This window comes from Microcebus murinus, chromosome 7 (assembly GCF_040939455.1).
Source record: "Microcebus murinus isolate Inina chromosome 7, M.murinus_Inina_mat1.0, whole genome shotgun sequence".
NCBI classification, from domain to species: domain Eukaryota; kingdom Metazoa; phylum Chordata; class Mammalia; order Primates; family Cheirogaleidae; genus Microcebus; species Microcebus murinus.
Window position 1 is genome coordinate 21,890,724 of NC_134110.1, and position 17,393 is coordinate 21,908,116.

General features: G+C 36.5%; 1 protein-coding gene across 6 annotated transcripts in view; it reads right to left on the minus strand.

Annotated features, from left to right (window-relative positions):
* The window catches only part of UBE3A (ubiquitin protein ligase E3A), a 113,658-nt gene extending 99,568 nt beyond the window's left edge, over positions 1-14,090 (minus strand). For 2 of the 6 annotated variants that reach the window (XM_076004834.1, XM_076004833.1), the window contains exons 1-2: positions 13,951-14,036; positions 1,866-1,920 (exon numbers count right to left, since the gene is read on the minus strand). The gene's annotated coding sequence lies outside the window, so the exon portion shown is untranslated. Of the gene's footprint in view, positions 1-1,865; positions 1,921-13,950 lie in introns of all 6 variants that reach the window. The other 4 variants (XM_012759900.3, XM_012759895.3, XM_012759897.3 and 1 more) reach the window with 3 other exon arrangements.
* Positions 14,091-17,393: the final 3,303 nt, after the last annotated feature.

Here is a 17,393-nt window from a genome sequence, read left to right on the forward strand (position 1 = left end):
GGAACATGTATGCAGAATATATGTATTTTAAAACAAAGGCTAGGCACAGTCGTTCATGCCTGTAATCCTAGCACTGTGGGAGGCTGAGGCAGGAGGACTGCTTGAGCTCACGAGTTCGAGACCAGCCTGAGCAAGAGCAAGACGCCGTCTCTACTAAAAACGGAAAGAAATTATCTTTCCAAACATCTAAAAATAGAAAAAATTAGCTGGGCATGGTGGCACATGTCTGTAGTCCCAGCTACCCAGGGGGCTGAGGCAGGAGGATCACTTGAGCCCAGGAATTTGAGGTTGCTGTGAGCTAGGCTAATGCCATGGCACTCTAGCCTGGGCAACAGAGTGAGACTCTGTCTTTAAAAAATAAAAAAAAATAAAAAGCCTCTTACAATTCAACAATTAAAATATAATAGTAAAGAAAAGGGTTTAAATAAATATTTCTCCTAAGAAGATGGCCAATCAGCACAAGAAATTATGCTTATCATCATCAGTCATCAAGGAAATGCACATTAATACCACAAAAAAATACCTTCACACCCACAAGAATGGCTATAGACAAGTGTTAGCAAGAACTAGAGAAATCAGAATCCTTAAACATTACTGATGCAATTGCAAAACAGATTAGCATTTGAAATGCTCAGCATACAGTTACCCTAAAACCTTGTAGTTTCAATTTTAGGTATATACCCAAGAGAACTGAATTTATATGTATACACAAAGGCTTATAATATGAATGTTCATAGTAACATTATTCATACTAACCAAAAAGTAGAAATAACCCACACTATCAAATGATGACTAAATAAATATATAATATATATCCCTACAGTGTAATATTATACAGCCATAAAAATAAAGTATTTGTTATATACCACAATATGAATGAACTCTGAAATACCATGCTAAATAAAAGAAAAGCCACACACAAAAGGACATAAATTGTATGACTCCATTTATATGAAATGTTCAGAATAGGCAAATCCATAGAGACAGAAATTGGTTGGCAGGGGTCAGGGGTAGAGAAGAATGGGGAATGGGTGCTAACACATATAAGATTTTTTTTAGGGATGATGAAAATGTTCTAAAATTAGACAGTAGTGATGGTTGCACAACTGTGAATATACTAAAAACCTCTGAACTGTACACTTTAAAAGAGTGAATTTTATGGTATATGAATTACACCTAAATAAAGCTAATAATTTTAAAAGTTATAAAATATGTATGTTCTTTAAATACTTCCAAAAAGAAAAAAAGCTATATACTGGTAAGTACTTATACAGATATTTGATATTTGATTAGTATTTTTCTTCCAGGCATCATTCTCTGCATTTAAACAAATTTAACAACTGTTAAGTGATAAAATTGGCTATGAAGGAAAGGGGAACCTTTCAATTCTTTTTACACCTAAAAAAAGATTTTATTTATTTTTCTTTTCTGTATTTCCTCACTCTCAAAAATAACTGATTCTACACACCAATATTTGTCAGGTGGCAGAGGAAACCAACAACAAAAATACAAGAGGATACAATCTGGAAATCTGAAAATATTAGAATTCCTTGGAACTTTTCATGCGATTAACCTAACATTTAAAATTGATCCTGTGCTGGTAAATCTAGTATATGGTCACCCATATACAGAAGTCGAACTTTGGAATCACAATCACTGCACGTTGAAGGAGAATTGAAATCTCCTTCAAAAGGAACCTTGGCTCTCCCCTCCCTTTGGGGTCTTTAAACATGTTTTGGAAAATAAGTAAGGCTTATTTACCTACCTGAATAACTATAGAAGGTAAACTCATTATATGACAATATGAAAATGTTATCTCTCCCCAATAAGATATATTTACATACGTGTTTTATAATGTGACTTACCAGCAATGGGAGAATCTCATCTGAGTATAGTTCTCCATTGTCATCTACGGAAATCCTTTAGAAATTCCAAATCACCAGAATTATTTCAATTGTTTTTAACCATAAATCATTGATTCTGATCGACAGTTCTACAATCTGAAACAGAAGCATCTGTGCCATATAGTCCCAATAATTTATTATCATGAAATTTTCCTCTATTTTTTAACGTTATAATTAATATGAATTCAATCTTATATAATGCCTAACTTAAAATTAAACCTAGAATGATGCCAACGTCCAGTCTGCTATATATGCACACAAAAGAAGACTTATAATGCAATATACTAAAACTACTAAAGGTAGGTGGGTTTTCCTTGAAGGAACCATGAATATATATTTTCAGGTTTATTATATTTCATCTGCCTTATCAAATGTAGCATCTAAACTCATAAAATAAAATCTGATTTAAGAATAACAAAAGACCATTTTCAAATTTAACTTTGAAAAATTTACATCTAAGTAAACTAGATCATACCTGTTAAACAGTAGATAACTGATGTTCTAAAACCCATCTTACTTAAAAGAACATAAATATTAAACATGCTGAGAACATTTATTCTTCTATCAAAGTCTTATAAAATACTTCAAGGTAACCTACTTATAAATTTTCTTTTGAGTAGTTATCAACTGGAGTAACATTCCTATTACGGCTATTAAGTATGAAATGTCTGATTTCCTCAAAGTAGAAAGTTTGACGGCTGATATTGCTGACATTTCACTTTCCCACTTCTTATTTTCTTTTCATTGTGAAGGTACATCCTCATTCTTTCAAACTCCTGTTTTAGCTTGTGATTATCTCTCAAAAAAATTTTTTTTAACAGCAAGTTTTGCGAAATATTTTTTAATATGAGTTCCATCGTGGAACCAATGCAGTGCAGATAGCTTGAACTATAATCAAAGCGTTTGGGAAGGATGTGGCTAATGAACACACAGTACACCAACAGTTTGAGAAGTTATGGTGATTTTAATTTTGAAAGTGAGCCATGTGGGTGACCTTGAGACCAAGGTGGATTATGGTGAGCTGAAAGTTGTAGTAGAAGTGAATCCATTTCAACCTAAGCATGAATTAGCAGCAAGGTTTGATGTTACTACTCCAACAATATCAGAGCATTTGAAACAAATCGACAAGGTAAAGAAGCCGGAGAAACGGGTTCTGCGTGAATTAAAGGAGCATCAGAAGAGAAATCATCTCGAAGCTTGCCTTTCTTTTCTGTCACGACATAAAGGTGAACATACACCATATTGTTACGTGTGATGAAAAATTGATTCTCTTTAACAATCACAAGCGTTCGGCTTGTTGGATGAAGATGAAGTGCCAAAACACAATCCAAAACCATATACTCATTGAAAAAAGCTAATGGTGTCTGTTTGGCGATCCAGCACTAGTACTATCCACTATAGCTTCATGAAACCTGGTTAATCTATTACATTGGATGTCTACTGCAACCAGCTGGATGAAATGAAGAGGATGCTTGCATTGGTCAACAGAGACAGGCCAATCCTCCTGCAGGACCACGTCACAAAAAGCAACACTGCTAAAACTACAGAAGCTGGACTTGGAAACTCTGTCATCCGCTGTATTCACCAGACCTTGCACCAACTGACTACCACTTCTTCTAGGCTTTGGACCACTTCTTGCAAGGAAAAATATTCAATTCTCAACAAGCTGTGGAAAATGCCTTTGGTGACTGGATCACCACACATTCCCCAGGCTTCTTCGCTACTGGCATAAACAAGCTACCCTTAAGATGGCAAAACTGTGTCAATAGATTAGGTATATACTTTAATTAATTGTACTGCTTCTTGTTTGAGGTATAATAAACTAAACTTTTGTTTCAAAATCGGACATTTCATATTTAATGACCTAATAATTGGGGGAGGGGGAACCCTGATCCTTACCAATCAGTATATGAACATTCATTCATTCAGCACTTACAAACGCCTGAAATTGGGCATAAAAAAAAAAGAAAAAATGAGACAGACAATAAACATTGACTGTTGTCACAGAATTCTCAATCCAGGATTAAAGAAATCATTTAATTTCAGTTGAGGTAAGTACTACTTAGGATTCACCAAAGCATTAAATACTAAGCAGGATTCAATAACAGCATAATACAGGGATGCACCTAATGAGTACAAGGAGAAAGACTGTCAAGGAAGATTTCCCTGAATAATATTTAGGCTGAGCCCTAAAAGACAAGTAAAATTCGTCAGCTATGTTCCAGACAGACTGAAATGCACTGGCAAAGGGCTTGGCACAGAAAGGAGGTTGGACAACTCAAGAGAAGTGAAAATATGCCAGTATTGTTAGATGGTACTCATCAAAGGGAATGTGTAGGAAGGAAAGGCTGAAGAAGTAGACACAATTTTTCCAAAGAAGAATTTTAAATACAAAGTGACAAGGTAAAACAGAATTGTTATTTGTTTATAATAATCCAAAAGAATAAAATACTATTAAAACTAATAAAGAGCTCACCTAAGGAGATGAATACAAAATCAATACCAGCAATGATCAAAAGTAATTTTTAAAAAGATGTTACTTATACTACAAAAAATTTATCAAATATCTAGGAATAAGTTTAATAAAGTATATGCAAAAGGCATTTATGAAGAAAACAACATACAGAAGAACTTAATAAATGGCAAGATAAACTATATCAATTCCCCCCAAGCTAATCTACATATTCAATGCAATTCCAATCAATATCCCCAAAAGGACTTGATAAACTGGTTTTAAATCGTTATGGAAGAGGGAAGGAGGGGATGGATATATACATACATAATGAGTGTGATGCGCACCATCTGGGGGATGGACACGCTTGAAGCTCTGACTCCAGGAGGGAAGGATGGGGAGGCAACACAGGTAACCTAAACATTTAAATCCCCATAATATGCTGAAATTAAAAAATAAATAAATAAAATAATGTTATCATTAAAAAAAAATCATTATGGAAGACAAAGACCCAAGAAAAGCCAAGACAATACTGAAAATTAATAAAGGGAAAGGCTTGGTCTCCCAGTTTTCATAGCTTTACATAAAGCTATTTATAAATTAAAAAAAAAATTTAACGGCAAATAAATTAAATGAAAAAGACTAAAGAACCTAAAATCACACCTAAGTACATGGGAGATAAGAAGTGACCTTTTTAAAAAATATATATGGGGAAAGATTCAATACTTACTGTTAGAACAACTAGCTTTTCATATGAAAGAAAAAGATTCCTAAATCCTTTCAGATCGCCTTAAATGCAAAAAACATATAAACAAAAATCCTCAAATATTAGCAGGAAAAAAAAAAAGGTGATTTCTTAAAAAACACAAATCATAAAGAAAATGACTAATAATTTTAAAATCAAAAATTAAGATTCTATACCATAAAAGAGAATACTACAATGGGCAGGATTTTATATTATATTCTTATTCTGAAGAAGGTTGGATAAGATGATCTTCAAGGTCCTTTTACAACATAAATGTTGTATGATAGTGTCTCTTTTCAAAAATTTATGAAAATTTACAACCTACAGAAAATAAAATTCATATCCTTTTACTCACCATTGAGAATAATCAAGCAAATGCAAATTAAAATGAGATACTATTTCACATCCATCAAATTAGCAAATATTTTTAAATCTGACAATCCCAAGTATGGGTGAGAATAGTGGAATCAGATATATAGCCCATATAGTGTTAACAAAGTAGGCACTGACACATTCATTTACAAGCAGAATTTAGCAAAATCTAGGAAACTCAAAGATATTCACACTCTCTTCTCCAGCAATTTCACTTCTATGGATATTCCCAAGAGCAACTCCTGCACATAAACAGATACATGTAAAAATCATCCCTGCAGTACTATTTATAGTGTCAAAAATGGAAAAAACTCAAAATATCAATAATGGGATATATAAATTTTATATATGGATATAATGGAGTACCATGAAGTAGTGAAATTGCATAAACTAGATCTACATGCATCAACATACATATCTCAAAATCTGAAATTTTTTTTTAAAATCAAGCTGACGAAAGATATAGAATACAAATCTGTAAAAATTTTAAATATAAAAACCAATTCCATGTATCATTTATGGATACATGTTTATACATATAGTAAAAGTATAAAACAAGGATATGAAATATACTCAAGAACCTCAAGATAGTTGTTATTTTAGGTCAGAGAGGATAACAGGACTTGGAAGGGTGGTTACTATAAGTGAGTATATTCCTAAAGGATCAAAATTGGTATAAATTATACTTCTGGGTGGTGGATAAATGGGTATTTGCTATTTTCTGTATGTTTTAAATATTTCAAAATTACAACATATACATATATTTTAAAAGAAAAAACTGACACAATAGCATATAATTTCCAAGCTGAAAATGACCTTAGGAGACACAATTCAACTGTCTTATTTCATAAAAGAACTAAAGATATCAGAATAAGAATATGAAATAAATACTATTTTAGCATGGCAATTTTAGACACATACTAAGTGCCTAAAACAGCACTTAAGTGAATTAGATCTTAATCATTTAGAAGAGATCAGCCCCAATTTCTCAAAATCTGGCATCAATTAGCAATATGAAGAGCACATGCACACTCACTCCAACTCTTCTAGGAATGCCTTGTCAAATTCAATACAGGCATAGGCAGTAAACTGACCCATACTTTTGCCTAGCTCTACTTAAAATTACTTTTACAAGTTTGAAGTCCAGAGGATTGTTCCTGTTCATTCAGCCCACAGCAGATATCTAAAAGTAGGGCTGAAAGCTAGAAAGCAGTTCATTCATCCAGCACTTACAAATGCCTAAAACTACACATAAAAAACTTTAAATAATAAGACAGCAAACATTTACTGTTCTCATAGAATCTTCAATCCAGGAATAAAGAAGTTATTTAGTGACCCACCTATTCTTCAGTAGAGATCCACCTATTTTTAAAGTCATCCCTCCCTACCATTCATTTAGCCCAAAAGATAGAATAAAAGAAATGGTGGTAGCAGAAGGGAATGGACTGATCCCTACTGACTTAAATAAGACCCCAGTATCTTTTTCATTCTTAAAATAATCTGAAATACAGTACAGTGAGCAATAAATAAATTTAAAGAAATATACATGATTTGAAATCCAGAAATCTACCTATATTTGTATAAAAGACTGAAATTAGCTTAGTTCTTCTAATATACTATACTTAAGTGTTCTTATTGCAATACCATAGTTAACTTTTAAGTAGCATTTCCATTCTGTCAGAGTGTATTTCTACCTCAGTTATCAAACTTTATCCATTTAATTTCCTATCTTCCCTCTGTTTTTTAAACACATTTACCATGTTACTGGGATAACAAATTGTGTAAGAAATTGAATGAGAATGAAGCAGCTTAAGTAATTAGGGAAGTTTTTCATTTCTTACAAACTCTGAATGTGGTTTTTATTAAACAGCATTTTTTCTATCACCAACAAAACCTGACATATTGTCAGCTTACTTCAGAAAACTGGAAAAGAAAAATGTTACCCAATTAATCTTTATGTGAATAGGATTTAGCAATTAGTATACATGTCACATACAACAGGTGCTCAAAAGCACCTATTAATATTTTTTAATTTCCAAAACAAAAAATATTTAGCAAAGACAAATATTAAATATCCTTATTTATGGTACACTGTAAGGAGGTTGTAAATATTGGTGCACAGAAGCACAATAAATAGAATTCTTAAGAAAAAGGTACTAAGATAATTAATAACCCATATTTCTTCTGATAACCCATTAGCTTTAAATAAAAACACTGCTGTGCATTTCATCATTTCCAAAGAACAGCATTATGCTTTACATTTGGTAAGAGATAGGAAAGTATTTATTGGAAGTACAAAGAAAGAAATTCCCGTGGTGTTATACATAGTGCTAAAGGTATCATCTAAGAAGAAAATAAAGAACAGTGAGTTTTAGAAAGGGAACTAATGTGCAAGAAAGTGACAAAACGTGACACTTGTCCATAATGAATGGTACATACATGGTCGGTTGTTATATTATTCTTTGTACTGTCTGTATATTTAATTTGGAGGGAGAGGAGATTCAGAATTTATTCTGCATCACAAATATTATAAAAAATAAATGAGTTAGGATGGTGGCTAGTCCACAAAGGCAATTCTAAGACTATTTTCTCATATTTGAGAGGAAGGCTACTGAGATAGAAGTCTACAAGTAACTTAAAATGGATAAACCATCCCTCCTGATATAAGGAGACAGAAGTCATTACGTGAAAAGAACATGCCTGGAAGTACAGCACTGGCAGCACCTTCATTCAGCCCACAGCTATGTAATTTGAGTGCAACAGTGCTTGTTTTAAATGAGAAAAGGAACATCTTGAATTTTGTTAAGTATATATAATGGGCACACATTAAGAACTAGAAAAGTGCTACAAGCCTGCATATGACAAAGAAATAGGCCAATAAAATTTTATTTTTCATATCGTATTTCTGCAACTTAAAGGGATCTGTGTTATACTAACCTCAGTTGAGCCTGAGATGTACAGAAGATCAACTTCTGGAATACACTGAACTGTTAAGAGTTACAGCATTAGACACCACACTGCCCACCTAACAGGTTTCACTTAATGAAGATTTTATCCAACTTGTATAATAAGGATTCAGGGCTCATATACTACCGCTATACTTTTACTTGCAGCACAGATGCTGGCTTTAATAAAGTCTTACAGAAGATTCTCTTCTATGGCCCACAAGTGATGCCTTATACAAGATTTCTGTTCAGATTTTCTGGAGGTGAATTACAGGAATAATCTTATCTAGTATTTTCCCTTATGTCCCCTATGTTCTATGTCCCCTAAAATCTTTTCCTTTCAGGTCAATCTTATGATTCACTTATCATTTATCAAATTAACACAACAGATCAAGTAGACCAAATTATAAAATGGACTGGACTTTGGATCAATAATACTGAATAATGGATCCCTAACTATTAAGACCTATTGTTCATGTCAAAGGCAGTTAACATATTTAAAATAAATTCACACACTAAAAATGTCCCAAAATAATGTTTCTAAGAATAGGTTCTTAATTCACTTTTTCAAAAATGATCACATTTGAAAAGCATACTCTTCTGAAACAGACAAAGCAGGTCTCATCTTCATTTGATAGAAGGAACAAAGGCTTAGATAAAAGCTAAATTACCTGCTCATGACCAGCTAAGAAGCCAGATAAGAGGGATGAGCCCAAGATCTTCTGACACCAAAATTAGTACTTTTTCCTCCATTTGAACAGTTCTTAGTGGCTTTTGTTCACTGAATCTGTTTACATTCTGAAGCACTTAAAATTTCATAGATAATTTTAGAGAGTTCAGTCACAAGGCTTAGAATCAAATAACCGACTTCCAGCTAAATAAACCTCATTTGCAAAGAATAGTATTTAAGAAAATGCTAATTTTGGCCAGGCGCAGTGGTTCATGCCTGTAATCCTAGCACTCTGGGAGGCCGAGGTAGGCGGATTGCTCGAGGTCAGAAGTACGAAACCAGCCTGAGCAAGAGTGAGACTCTGTCCTACTATAAATAGAAAGAAATTGGCCAACTAATATATATAGAAAAAATTAGCCGGGCATGGTGGCGCATACCTGTAGTCCTAGCTACTTGGGAGGCTGAGGCAGTAGGATTGCTTGAGCCCAGGAGTTTGAGGTTGCTGTGAGCTAGGCGGACGCCAGGATACTCACTCTAGCCTGGGCAACAAAGTGAGACTCTGCCTCAAAAAAAATATTAAAAAAAAAAAGAAAATGCTAATTTCATTCTCAGATAGGCCTAATAATAAGTAAGCTTCTTTTTAAATTATTATCCATAATAGGATGGATATTTACTTGTTATAGATAACTTAGATCAAAGCACTGTAAATGACATTTTTGAGAGTAAATGAAAAATGAAAGCTGGGAAAGAAATTCATTCTGTACTTATTAATAAGTCACTTCATAAAAGAAAAGAATGTATTTATGTAGCAACTTTAAGTATTTCAAACATTTCATGATTAAAGGCAGGATTTAAGTTTCTAGAAGATTAACACTAACAATTTCTATTTAATATAATTTTACTTTTTTTCCTTTATTAGAAGAAATTAAAGGTCCATTGGCAGCATCCTGTGAAGGTTGCCTTCTATTAACAGTGAAGTGATGGGCCTTGCTTAAAAAAAAATAAAAAACACACACACACACAAGAAACAGTGTAGGAAACACACACATTATCTGCAGAAAGGTGGGTGGGTAACCACAAAGCAAGTGTAACTAACTACATGTCCCAATGTCTACAGAGTCCTAAAGTAGAACCCAAAGAACTCAGATTCTGGTTCTGGCCCTGCCACCTGAGTGACTTGAAGAAAATCATTTTTAAAGCTTTGCACTTTAATTTCCTCGTGTATAAAATGACAGAGAATAGCTGACCTCAATCTACTGCCAGAAGACAGAATGATAATCACTGCCACAAAAAAAGAATATTTACGGACAACTGCCAGAGTAAATTTTTTTAATTTTATACACATACACACACATAATGACAAACACATTATGTGCAAGATAGCAGATGGTGGGCTGGGACTAAGACATGAACATGCCACTGCGTCGAATAAAAAAGGAAGTAAAACAGTTAAGTCTCTAGAGTAGCTAGTGGGTAGGAAGTATTAAGTCCATAGGACTGCCCTAACATTGGAAGGGCATGGGAAAATGAAGGTCCATTACATACTAGGGTTTCACAAAAAAAAAAAAAAAAAAGGTAAAAGGTATTATGTGGAAGAAAGTCATTAGACTATAAGCTTCCAAAAGACACACAGACATCTTTCTTGTTTTTGTGGCCCCTGTAACTAGCTCATAGTAGCCACATTAAGTACCCAATAATTGTTACCCAATGATCATCTACTGATTTACCAATAACTAATTTACACATACTCTGGTACTATGATCTCAATGTGTTTCCTCAAAAATCATATGTTGAAGGCCTAATCCCCAACGTCATGATGGTGGGCCCTTTGAGCAGCTCTGTCCTCATGAATGGGATTAGTGCCCTTATAAAAGAGACCCTCTTTATAGAGAACTCCCTCTACCTTCCCTAACAGGAGGTTACAGTGAAAAGATAGCTGTCTATGAATCAGGAAGTGGGCCCTCACCAATATATCAAATTTGCCAGCACCTGGGTCTTAGAATTCACAGCCCTCCAGAACAGTGAGAGATAAATTTCTGTTGTTTGTAAGCCACTCAGTCTATGGTATTTTGTAGTAGCAGCCCCAAAAGACTAAGACATCTGGTAACACAATCTCTGGGAAACACTACGAATCCTTGGTGTTAAAGAATGAGTTCACAGATAATGAGAAGGCAAATAAACAATATAAAGGATAATATGCTATAGTCTATTGCATCTAAGGTACTTTGAGACCATTCAGAAAAAACTAGAAAGCCTTCTAAGGTAATATTTATTGAGTGCCTGTGTGTTAAGCATCTTATAGACTTTAATCCTCACAACTCTGAGGTAGTTTCACCAGCCCATTTTACAGATAACAAAACTGTGGCTCAACAAGATTAAGACAATTAGGATAAAGCCAGAATTAAAAGCAGGGTCTAATTACAAAGCTATTTCCATTTTACATACCATGATGTCTCTGAAAATCAAATTTTATCTTTACCCTTGACAGTGAGGGGAACACTAAAAACCAGTCAAAACTGTTGTCCCGAACCATCATAAAAGGAGCACCTAAGACTGTACCCACAAAATTTATTTGAAAGATAACTTTTGAAAATTTGTTCTTCACTCATAAAAATCTGAAAACTGATTTTTTAACAGCTGCATATGTATTTAATGTAGTGTTTCTACAGTTAGACCTAATCAATTATAGGTCTAAACAAAAAGTATGTGACATGACTGGAGAACATAAACAGCCACCATTTAAGAAAACAGACATTTGGAAACATCATTTCGAGTGCTTGGGCTGAAAAATTCAGCTATAACCTATAGTTTTGGATCCTTCCACTGACTGATATTGAGAGGGACAGTAAATTATTACAAATTGTTTTGGAGAGGAGAAAGGAGATTGACGTAGGAATGATCTAAAATTTAAGAAACACAACTGATTAAATGTTACATGTCAAAGACACCATAGGTATCCAATAAATCCTGTTTTAAAAGGATTGGACAAGTAGAAGGAGAACGTGTTTTCCTCACACCTCTGACCAGTAAATATCTTTATTTAGGGAGTCATGAAATAAAAAAAAGGCTTAAATCATAAAAAAAGAATTTAGAAGAGAGAAAATAAACCAGCTTACAAAACCTCTGAAATCAAACCAGTATTTTGTATCTCTGTATAGTTAAATTGGTGGCAGGGGGTAGTGCCAAGGGCAATGTCCAGAGAATGGTGTGCACATTGGTATGCATACTACTTAGCAAACTAATGCTGGTTGATAAATATTGACACAATAAGACTTTCATAGTTTATATTTTAATTTTGTAAATAAAAGATCACAAGTTATTTCTTTGTATTGTTCTTGTATTTCTTCTATATATATTAGAAATATATAAATCAATATATATTATTTCTTGAAACCATTTCCTAGGTTTTTGGTGGGTTTTTTTTGGTCATGCTTTTTAGTGTTTCTTTATAGGGTGTCAGGTCATCCTTAGACCTTAGCAGCAGCACCATTAATATTGTATTCATTTTACTAAAAATTTGATAGGTAGTTTAGATTTAAAAGCAGGATCTAATTCCAAAGCTATTTCCACTATACATACCGAAATAAAAATTTCTTATCTCTCCTAACTTTTAAATTTTAGATGATTTCCCAAATAATCTCTTAAGTACTAGTCAGAGGTATGAGGAAAACACTTCTCATCCCGTTTGTCTAATTTATTAAACATTTATTAAACATCCCATTTGTCTAATTTATTACTGGATAACCATGAGTCTTTGACATGTAACTTTTAACAGTTGTATTTCTTAGATTTTAGGTCATCTCTACTGCAAACTCCTTTCCTTCTCCAAAAATTTTGGGCTAATTTGCTTTATCTCTTAACATTGCAAGCAGTGGAAAGATCAAAATTATGGGTCACATCCATATTCCTTCATAATGGAGGGTAACTTTGGACTGTAAATCCCATATGCTATTAGTTTACCTTTTCATCAGTACTCTAACCATTTAATAAATATAATCCCAAACCAATTTTGTACTGTTTCTATTTTAACACACCCATAGGAAGTCATAAAAAATTAAAGACTAAATTATCTTTCGAGGATTCTAAACTTAACCCAACAGTATTTGTATTAAAATTATTTTTTTAATTGTACAGACATTTGGTACATTCAATTTTGACTTTATCAACAAAAAGCCTCCACACCAAGGTGCGGAAAGCGTCCTTTCATTTTCTCCATTGAAAAAAAAAAAAAAGGCCAACTGCTTGCATGCAGGTTTGCATTTAACACAACAGTCTCTGGCAAACCCAATACCACACGTTCAACTTCAGAAATCCCGTTGACCAGCAGCAACACATGAGTAATCAGTGAACATAACCCATGGGCTTGACGAACCACTTCATCCGCCGTCTCTCCCCCAAAACCCCAACCCACCAAGCACACGGCTGAATATGTCTTCCCCAAAAGAGCCAAAAAACCTCGAAAACGCCGAGAAAGAGCTTCCCTTTGAAGGAGAAGGCCTGTCCTTCCCAGCCTGGGGCCCAGTCCGGCTCGGCGAGCCTCGCTCCAAGGACGCCCAATTCTCGACGCCCTGCACGTCCCGCCCCGCCCCGGGCCCGCTCGCGTCCCTTGGGGCGACAAAACCCTCCCTCCGGCGCTCAGCCAGGACTGACAGTTACGGCTGGAGCAGCCTCTGCCACCAGGGGCCTACTCCTGGCACTAGCCCCTCCAGACCACGCTCCCCTAAACACTAGCTTCGGCGGTGCGAGTGGGGGAGGGGGTGTCTACTCTCGCCAGTATCGGACCCGAAAGGTGGCCGGGGAGACAGACGGGACTGAGGGGAGCAAGCGCCGCCAGCCCAGGCTGTGTCTTCGGCAACACTGACCTGTCGTCGCCCCCGCGCCTGGGCTGCGGCCCTCGCAGCGGCGGCCGCCTCACTGGTCGTCGTCGCCCTCGCCCTCCGCCTCCGCCCGCCACCGCCTCGTTCCCTTTCGCTGCCGCCACCGCCGGGGCTCATGCGGGACCCGCGCTTCCTTCTCCGGAAACCGAGGCCGGGAAAGGGGGCACTGGAGCCGCCGAAATCCCGGCGTTTGTCGCCAGCAGCAGCTGCCTGTCCACACTGGGGGGCTGCGGAGCCCTCCTAGCAGGGGCTATAGGCCGCAAGCTATTCCGAGGAGGAGCCACGGGAGGCGCCGCCGCCCGCAGCCGAGAGCGCCGGGTTGGCAGAGATGAAGCGTAAGTAGGCGGCGGATGGCGGGCGCCCAGGCCGGCGGATGGCTACGCGGCGGCGGGATGCGCGAGCGACCGAAGGGGTGGTGTGTCGGAGTTCTGGCGAAGGGGAAAAAGCCCTGTCGTCTCCTGTAGTCACCCCGAGCCCAGCGCCACCATCTTGGGAGAAACACGGATCTCGCGGCAGCGACGCAAGACGGGAGGACTGGCTGGGCGGGCCGAGTATCCCGTCAGGCAGCGCGCGCCGCCGGGCCGGGCGAAGGCTCCAGGCCGGGACGTGGGGACGTGGGGCGGAGCGAAGACGCGCGCGGGAGGGCGCTGCGCTCCGCCCCTCCTTCCCTCGCCGGCTCCGTCCTCCTCCCGCCTGCCGTCGCCGTTGGCGCAGGGGCCATAGGGAAGGGGAAGTGGTCTGCAGCTCCTTGGAGTCCCACCAGGGTCGGTCGCCATTTTGGGACTGGACCTTAAGGGTAATGCCTGTTTTTAGCCACTGCTGTTTGTGACCTGCCTGAAAAAACAGGGTACACTCCGGAAACCCCTTACACTCTCCCCGCAGGATTGGAGGGCCCCTACGTCTACCCAACTGAGGGACGGCACCGATTTTGCTTGGCAATGAATCGGCTCCAAAAGTCAGCCCAGGCGGCCTTGATAGCTCCCAGCCCCAAGGCGTGGCTAAAGCATGCTATTACAGGGTCTCCAACCCCAGCCGATTTCCACTCTGAGATTCCCTTGTAGACTGCAGGGATGGCCGATAGAGCGGGCCAGTTTTCAGGGAACCAAGGTCATTTATTTAGGTCTCCTGGCAACACAGGATTTGTCACTGGTTTACCAGAGACTAGAAGGTAAAAAGCCTGTCTGCTGCATTGTTGACATTAACTAGGTTGTCTATTAAGAGCAGTGGTCTTCTGATTGACCCCATCCAGATAGAGGCTAATTTTGATCTTTATGACAGTTGAAGCCATTTAAAGGCATGTGTTATATTTAGTACCATGGTCACCATTTTATTTAAAGTTTTATCTTTTTATGGTTTTACAACACTTGCCAGCAAAGTTGTAAGAAAATCACAAACAATTCATATAGTTTTATGACTTGCAACTTTACTGATAAGCCCGTAAAATCCTGTATGAGGCCCCAATCATGTAGTTTTCAAATTCTTTATATCAATAATTATACATAGAAGTATATTTTTAAACTCATTCTCAGAGCACGTTTTTTATATAGTCACAACAATAACTATAAAAACGTTAATCACCTGTTAAATAGTCTAGATGAGTTTAAATTATTCTAGGACAACTGATGATAAATGATAGTGTTAAGCTAGGTTTGATTTTAAGATGTTTTAACTCAGCTCTTTATTCATTTTTCATTTCCTCCATTACAGATCCACATTTGGAAACTATTTGCTGTTAAATTTTATGGAAGGGACTAGTTGAATTATAATTGTTTAAGGATTTATCTTTGTATATTATCAAAATGGACAAAAATGAAAATCTTTAAAGACTTTACTATTAGAATAATTAAAGCAAACTATTAGTACTATAGATAGCATGCGAAGGTACTTCTAGCTATTCTAATCCATCTTAAGTAGAAATTGCCTGAATAAATGAAATGTAATTTTATAATAGCCTGGTGTATCAAAATGTGGCAGAAATCCCTGCGTTCCAAAAAGATTAAAGAAGGAAGGAAATAAATCTTTTCTCAGGTGTCAAAATGACTCTCCAGTGCTTTACTAAGCCCTCAAGGAAGACCCTCATTCCTCCTAGGAATCTGGAGAAATTAGCTATATGCCTTCTAGTTCATTAATGTTAAATATGTATTCTTATGTGTGGTATTAGTGTCACACTTGATTCAAAAACACACTATGCTCTTTGCTTTATCTATTTTCAAATTTAGAAATGTTTTCTGATAAAAATAGCCTCCATGAAAATTGTCAGGAATCTTTAGAATATTAGTAGTGTTCCATTTCCATATACAACAATTTATATGAATTTTTTTCCTCCCATCTCAAACCCATATTTTTCTTCAAGTATATTTTCCCAGAAAAATGACTTAGTATCTACTAAGCGATTAGAAAATTGTTTGAACTATTTTTAGTAAAGATGAGACCCAGTAGTTTCTAAAAATTTTCTCTTTTCAGGTGTAGAATAAAAACAACAGTTTAATAAACATAGGCATTAATGCCTTGAACAAGCTTTGAACTTCTGTTTACCCAGAACTATTTATGTGGTAGGCCTTGGAGTGCATGAAGTACATGAGCTACTATTTATGTAGCCAGGCCTTGGGAAACAATAAAAGATCAACAGTCTCCCTATCACTGCCCTCAAGAATTCCCAGTTCAAGACTAAGTCACAACTGTAAGACTGAGGATATTCTTTCAGAGTAACCCAACACTTCATTGATTATGAAGGTATCTCCTAATATGTATCTGATAATACAAACTCTTTTTTTAATGAAACCTATTGTCCTAAATTGCTAGTGAAGTTTTTTGTTTATTTCTTTGTTTAGGGGGCAGGGCTATTTGTTGGCTAGGATTTCTCCTTGACATGAGCCACAACAGATGAATCAAAATGTAAAAACACAATTTATTTATTACCCCACATGCCCCAGGATCAGAAATAAGCCTGAAAGAGAAAAAGTCAGATATGGTGGGGTGAAAGTCATTATTGCTATTTTTAGAGTGCATCAAAATGTTACACACTAAACTATTGAAAGACACTTAAGCTTTCTGTATATGAATAGTTCCCAGTATTTAAGAAATATTGTTGAAGAAAATTTTGCCCCATGAAGAACACTGTCTGGCATATGATAATTGCTCAATAAATGTTAGTGTTTAGTAGTAGTAATAATATTAGTGTTAGTATTATCTGTATCATTAGTTAGCATTACACACATCAACCATGAACTTCTTCATGCTCCACCCTTATTACAAACTTGTCTAACTTTGCATTCCCTGACCTCTAACTTAATCCTTCCTCCTCTCTATAGCTAATTTTTTTTGGTGAGGACAGAGCTTGCCTCAAGACTCTTTCTCCCACAATCATTCCCTAATCCATTCATAAATTCTCCCTCTACTGACTTGTCTCTCGGATTTAAAAGAGCCAT